Here is a 7,569-nt window from a genome sequence, read left to right as displayed (position 1 = left end):
GGGTCATTTCCAATGTTACAGTTGTCATCTTTCTCTATGTCATGATTTAATAGCTCATGGTCATTCGCCAGCAGAGTGCAAATGTACATTGGAGGGTGTAGTGGAACGTACAAGAAAATGATTCTTAAAGTCCAATGACTGTCTTTAAGCTAAATAAGAGCCTTCACTCCGCTTTAGGGAGGGATGAGCTATTGCCTATGGAAAGGACATAAAATGTCAGATGTGTTTAAGAGACTGCGGAGTCTAGGACATCACCTTAGCATTCTAGCACCTCACTTCTCAGGGAGTATGTTCAGTGTCATGAAGTTTCTCTCGAGCCTTTTCTCCAAAACATTCACCAAAACCATCAGTGGTTAAGAATCTGAGACAATTACTGGTTGAAAGCAAAGTATGGTAAATCATCAGCCATCACAGCGTTTTTCTAGACTGGCTGGAGTTCACCCTGCATGAAGTAAGCAAACTCATCAATTACTTCTTCAGATCTGGGGAATCTCTGTAACTTGAGCAGTCTCTTGAAAATCACGTTTTTCTCTGATATTCATGGGATTCCAGTCTGTCCCTGCTTGTATTTTCCTTGCTGTTCTTCAGAAATAAGGAGCCAAAAGGGCATCAAGGACTAGACACAAAACGCTGATTCCTCTTTAATACGACGTTGTTTCCCGTGTCTTTGCACTCCCATCACAACTCTGAGACTCGCTGTCAGCGTAATCCTAGACTCTGAATCCTCTGATAACTGGCAGCTTGGCATAAACCCATTCTAAGAGAAGAGCTGCCAGAAACCAGGCCTTCATATTAATAATAACTCCAACTCTTGAAATGAATAGCAGAAGATAAGATAAACATGCAGATAACTTCACAGCCACTTGTACTTCCGCTTCCTTGAGATTCTGGTGGGGAGATGCTCTGAGCTGACAATAAAGTTGCTGGACTTCGCAGTGAGCCTGCTGGTGCTCTCCATGAAGCTGGTGTGCCTTCTCATTCTTATGTCCTTGCCACTCCCTAGAAAATAGCCCTACCAAGGTGGGGAGGAAGCAGCCAGTATCAGCTCTAAACATGGGCTTTTGCGGTCGGGAAACTTGGCATATGGCCCCAAGGTCGGGGCAGCCCCGCTCATCACCCATCCTGGGGAAGCCTTGGGAATATGGCAGTTCAAACAGCATCTCTCAGGCACTCAGCCCCTTGCACAAAATCCCAAATGCAAAGTTCATGGAAGACCGTTTGCCTCACCCTCCTGCCCCTATTCTTTTCTTTTCTTTCTTTCTTTCTTTTTTTTTTTTTACAAAGCCTTCATTCAAGTATGACTGTCATACAAAAATCCGTACCTATTTATTGTATACAACATGTTGTGCTTGGAGATAAATCTACACCCTTGAAACCATCACCACAATCTCTTCCACCCCTTCCCTAGTCCTCCCTATTTATTTCTTCTTCCCCATCTGTGCTGAATAGTCTCTTCTTCTCCCTGCAGACCATTTCCCCACTCCTCCCCCTTTTGTTCGAGACCCAGAAGTTTGACATTTATGGACATCACTCTTGCCTTTTGGCTTCCGGTTGGATTCAGCCAATGGGAAGCCCCAGCCGGAGATCTAGGGGTGGACAGGTAGGGTGAAGTTTGAGTATTTATTCTCCCAGCTCCCTCCCTGCTGATCTATGCATTGGCCATGGCTGTGTCCCCCTCCAAGGCCACCGCTCCTGTGGGCAGTCCTCTCTCACAGCTACACTGTAGCCACAGCCTTCCGTGGGCCCAGTAACCACCCCCTCACCCTCCTCCTCAGATCTGTGGGATTCCATGCTTGTCACTGTGGCTGGCCTCTGCTGGTCTCTCTTCATCCTGGCATGGCTCAACCATGGTACCTCCATTAATGTATCTCTTTGCATGTGTCACCTGTCTCCTGCCAGAATCATAACAAACCAATCTATCTCCAAACATGGATCTAGAAGTGACCCCAGATGATGTTTAAACCTGTACATTCACTTTGTCCACTGATGGAAAGCAGAAAGACTGCTAGTCAAAATGGAACTCCTTTGTTTCCAAATGGTTGGTTCCCCTGAATCTGGCAATGGAAAAAAGCTACATTTTTATTCCCTTTGCACAGGCTTTCCTACACTAAATTCAACCCGGTGATACAGATGGAAACCTGGCTGGGTAGGATTTTTTTTTTTTTCAGTTAAAACATAAAACTAAAAGAATCTTAAAAGTAAATCAGAACTACTGGGGACTAAGGGTTCAGAAGGTGGTGGGGGCAGAGGGTGGTTATGATCTCTAAAATTCTGCTGAACGTTTGAAATATATTTTCAAACAAGATACAAAACCAAGCATGCCGCTTTTTCCTTTTTAGACATTTCTCCTTAAGTCTGAACTCCAGCAGTCCCTTCAATAAAGTTGAGAAATTCCACTGATATTCATTATTACCAAAGCAGGATTATTAAGAGATTGCTATACTTCCTCATCTCCACACCTCACCCTATGCCACCCCCTACTAATAATGAAGAGATAAATTGGATGCTTTTGGTTCCTTTATACTCAAGGAAGCCGATGTAGTAGAGATAGAAACCCTCTAAAGATGCCACTTTTTTTTTAGGAGGTTTTTCTTTTTTAATTTTTAAAATATATTGAAAAGTAAACCCATGTCTGCATAAGTTCCCAACCCCCATTTCTCCAAGCTTCTGGAAGGTGGGCCTGGTGGGCACCCTCAGCTCCTTAGCGTTTCCCAGCTGGCCCCTGAAGACAGAACTTCCCTTCTAGCCTCTGCTGCTGTAAAGCCCCTCTGCCCACCTCCCCTGCAGCCTCCCTTCCCACCTCACCCAAGACTTATTGCTAAAAGAAGGGAAGAGAAATGAGAACAGCCAGCACACCCAACTGTCCTCTCCCACCCCCACACTAAGGTCCCTACCCCCGACGCACAAAGGGCAGGGCCCAGAGGCCAAACCCCAGCAGACTAGGAGGCAGCCATTCCAGTCCTGGCCACGAAGCAAAAGTGGCCTCAGTCCAGCTCAAAGGCCCCTGAGCCCAGGCCATGGACCCAGGAGACAGGCCCAGCTGCCAGGAACACATGCAGAACCTATAAGTCTGGGCTGGGCTGTCGGCAGCTCTAGGTCTTGGAAAGACCTGGCAAAGGCCCTAGCCCCTCTGTCCTCAGTGACACCAGAGATGCCTGGGGATGGCCAGCAAAGGGGTCCTGGAGCCTGTGGTTGGTGGAGGACCTCAGGATTCAGAGTGAGGGCACTGGGGGCTCCACTCAGGGTGGATGGGGGCTGAGGGCCAGGACGGGCACTGTGGCAGGAGACAGCCAGAGCAGGGAGGATGAGAGGCAGTGGGGCCTGGCTGGGGGCCAACCGGGGCTGGAGGAAGCGGCCCTGTTGCATTGTGGGTGGCTGTCAGAGCAGAGTGGGAGCCATGGGCAAAGGTGGCCTCAGCAGCGGGGAGCGGCTAGGGCGGGGAGGTGGGAGGTGGAGCGGGGGTGGTGCAGGGGGCACTGATCGGAGCACAGACATGGAGACCGATGTAATCTGGACCTCATCATCTTCTTCTAGGGCTGGGGCTGGCAAGGGAGCCCCTCTCCTAGCCTCCTCCATGGGGACTGTGGCTCCACGGGCCCCATCCTGCTCAGCCTCCCATTCCTGCAGCACCTCCTCCAGATTGAAGCAGTGCCGGTAGCTCACAAAGAAGGTCTTCACCTGGGTGAGAGTCTTGTTCCCAGTCACCTCTGCAATAGTCCCAAAGTCTATGCCATACCTACAGATGGCTTGGGCAGCCAAAAGCTGCTCCTCTGTGGTCCAGCAGAAGTTGAACTTGGTGTTGGCCTCCAGGGGGCGGAGTGGATCAATGCCACCCTCCAGGGCTTGGCACAGGTTGCTGTTCCTCTGCTTTATGCTCTGTACCTCTCTCTTGAGGTCTCCACCATCGGGCTGTCTCTCTCTCAGGCCTCCTCGACCCTCTTTGAACTCATCACTGTCTTCTTTGTCCTTACAGCCCCTCAGCCACCGGGCCTGTCTGTCCATCATGCCAGTTCGGCTGTGGGTTTTCTTCCAAGAGTAGTGATATTTCACCCAGGCTGGAAATCAACTTGTCGGGCAGCTTCTGCTGGATCCACACTTGTCGTGGAAGCCAAAGGCCTGTTCAAACAACACCTTGTCCTCTACTGTCCACTCGTCAGGGAACGGGGTGAAGTTGGCCAGGTCGGCCAGCGACTTCTCCACATGGTGCTTATGCCACAAGAGCATGCCCAGCACCTGCTCAATGTTGTAGCTGTGCTTCTCCGTGGCCATCGCAATGTACTTGTCAGGCTTGGCATCCGACACACAGCGGTTGGGTGACCACACCAGCATCCCCTTCAGCTTCTTGTTGCTGTAGCATGTGAGGCTCTCAGGCTTGCTCTCTGGAATTACAGCCTGGTAATTGGTTCCAATGTGGATCATGCTGTCGTGTGAGTGCTCCTCCTCTCTGCTGTCATCCTCAGAGTGGGGCTATCCGCCGTTGGGCACCGTCTTGGCCCAGCTGTGGGATTCACACTCGGCTTCTCCATCATGGAGGGCATTACCCCTCTCAACTGCCCCAGGGGGCGCGGCAGCCTTCGAGAGTGACAGTGGTTGCCGCACTTGCCCTGAGTGCCATGCCTGGCCTGGCCTGGAGAGGTCCCCACGTGCTATCTTCCATCTTGCCCCTGCCCCCAAGATGCTACTTTTCTAGAGGATACTTTATTTTTACCCTGCTATGACTTCTGTACTTTAATCATCTGAACCAGTCAATTTGAAACCTGATTCCCCTCATTTATTGGACATTCTTAATGTTGATTAAATATTTATGCTGTCAGAGGCCTTTTTTCCCCACCATGAAACCTGCAAATTTGGAACATTCAGGAGCTTTCATTGTGAAGACAGGCACACTTACATTCATAACCAAATGGTCAAAGATGCATTTCTCATTCTCTTTGATTTGGTGGGAGGAGGAGGAGGCATGGGATGATGGCGAAAGGACAGGTGTGTAATCCTAGGGGCACAATCCTGGCAAACTGGATTTCTTGCTGAAGGAGGACTGGACATAGAACTGTTCTGAGGCCAATTAGCAATAAGCAGAATTGGCCTAAGTCAAGGGGCCCTTGTGGTCATTCTGTAAGATTGTTGGAAGCCCGCCCACCTGGGTCCCAGAACTCATGGACCTAGGCTCCCACGTATTCATTCCCAGCCGTGAGGGAGGTAAGGTTTGCCTTGCCAGCAGTCACAGTCCCTTACATGCCCAATTGATCCTACCACGACAGTGGCAATGGTGTTACTCCTACCACCCCGGCCCACTGGGCAGTCCAGTGTAATGATTAAGAGCTTGGGTCTCAGCATGGGCCACCCTGAGGGGCTGAGGTTTGCACAAGGGCACCCAGCCAAGGAGGAAAGAGGAATTAAAACCCAGCCTGTCTTCTGTTTACCAAACCTTGAACCCTGGCTTGGGGCTGGGTGTTCCCAAAGGAAGTGGCACCTTTTTCTTTGTACAAAGACTCTGTAGGCCAGCAGTGATCCCAGTCAGGCCTAGGTTCCAAACCCTGTCCTACCACTCAGTAACTATGCAGTCTTGGGCTCTCTGAGCCTCAGCATCCTCAGTGTGGGTTGGAAAAATAGCATCCATCACATGGCATTTTCATGTGTATTAAATGAGATAATATGTGTAAAGCATTTAGCACAATGCCTGGCACACAGGAAGTAGCTCCATAAATAAAAAATATTATTATTATGATTACCGTTATTTTTACCAGGACTCTAATGCTATGTTAACTCAGCATTATTGGTATGAGTTTGCTAGGACTTGCCATAACAAAGTATCCCAGACTGGGTGGCAGTATATTTCCTCACAGATCTGGAGGCTGGACGTCCAAGATCAAGGTGTTGGCAGGGTTGGTTTCTTCTGAGGCCTCTCTCCTTGGCTTGTAGGTGGTCATCTTCTCTAGGTATCTTCACATGGTCCTTCCTCTGTACATATCTGTTTCCAAATTTCCTCTTATAAGAACATCTGACACCAGTCAGATTAGATTAGTGTCCACCCTAACGACTTCATTTCACTTCTTTAAAGAGCCTACCTCTAAATACAGTTACATCTGAAGCTACTGGGGGATAGAACTTCAACGTATGAATTGGGCAGATGGTGACAATTCAGCCTGTAACACACCTATTCTCCATCCCAAACCCTATCCTTAAGAAAACATTTTAACTGGCATTTCTTGGGCACATGTTTCTGCTCAGTACTGAGCCCATTTACTTCAGTTTCTTCATTTTGTTTTTCCGATAACCTCATAAGTATTATCACATCATTTTGCAGATAAGCAAACTAAAGTGCAGAGAGCTTAATGACAAGCCAAGGTCCCACAGTACGGTAATGAACCCCTTCTTCTGGCCAAATCCATGTCTGCTACATCAGGTTTGCTAATGGATTCTCACCGTATGGTGTTAGTGGCTGATAACACTTAATCCGTTACCCTCTCTGGTGGTTCTGTTGCAGTAGCTGCTGGTGGCCAGCCAGCCACAGCAGAACAAACACTCTGTCCTCATAGTCTCTTCCTCCATAAAGGTTTTCCTCACTTCCCATTGCTGTCTTCTCACTAGATGTCTCTGCCTCTTCATTTCTCACCTGTTGCACCATCCTGCCAATCCCCGTATGTTCACAATTCATTTACCTGCCTCTTGGTCCTACTGGCTTGAGTTTCATGAAGGTTAAGAGGGGATGCCACTAGTGTTAAGAGTGGATGTGGGTGTTAGGTACATCAGAACCAGCAGGAACAGGGGAATGGCAACATCTAGAAGATCTGACCAAAGTGCAATCAAGTTTACATCTGTAATTGGTGGATGAGCTGCTCAGAGTCAAGTCATCTCAGGATATCAAGAAGATACATGCCCGGGCACGGTGGCTCATGCCTGTAATCCCAGCACTTTGGGAGGCCGAGGCGGGCAGATCACCTGAGGTCAGGAGTTCGAGACCAGCCTGGCCAACATGGTGAAACCCCATCTCTACTAAAATACAAAAATTAGTCAGGCATGGTGGTGGGTGCTTGTAATCCCAGCTACTCAGGAGGCTGAGGCAGGAGAATTGCTTGAACCTGGTAGGCAGAGGTTACAGTGAGCCAAGATCACACCACTGCACTCCAGCCTGGATGACAGGGTGAGACTCTCTCTAAAAAAAAGAAGATCTGTGATTTCCAAATGGCATGAGGAATAGGTCAGAAAAGTAACAACAGGAGTAGGGAGTGGAAGGATTTTCAAGAAATGCAAGAAGGCCAGGGAAAGCAGCAGATTCAGGGGCAGGTACTTACAAAGAGGTGAGAAAGTGATCAGAAAAACAAGTTGGTATAAATATTACAAGCAAACAGAAGATAGGAAACAGGATGGCAGATGGCAAAGCTGCCCCTGTGCTTGGGAATGGTCCTTTTAAGCAAAGGAAGAAGCTTTATTAAATATTAAATTTTGGGGTATACTGCTTTAAGAAATTTACCATCGAAAAAGCCAGACTTTGAGAATAGGCAAGCATTACTAAAGCTTTATTACTAAATGCTATTTGCTGCCCATTGAATGTGTACCCCATGAATGCCA

General features: G+C 48.5%; 1 pseudogene; it reads right to left on the bottom strand.

Moving 5' to 3' along the window:
• Positions 1-710: 710 nt before the first annotated feature.
• LOC108527191 (REST corepressor 2 pseudogene) lies at positions 711-4,538 on the bottom strand (annotated as a pseudogene).
• Positions 4,539-7,569: the final 3,031 nt, after the last annotated feature.

The sequence above is a fragment of the Rhinopithecus bieti genome, unplaced genomic scaffold (assembly GCF_001698545.2).
Source record: "Rhinopithecus bieti isolate Rb0 unplaced genomic scaffold, ASM169854v2 scaffold_2453, whole genome shotgun sequence".
Taxonomy (NCBI): domain Eukaryota; kingdom Metazoa; phylum Chordata; class Mammalia; order Primates; family Cercopithecidae; genus Rhinopithecus; species Rhinopithecus bieti.
This window is presented reverse-complemented; position numbering and strand designations above follow the sequence as displayed.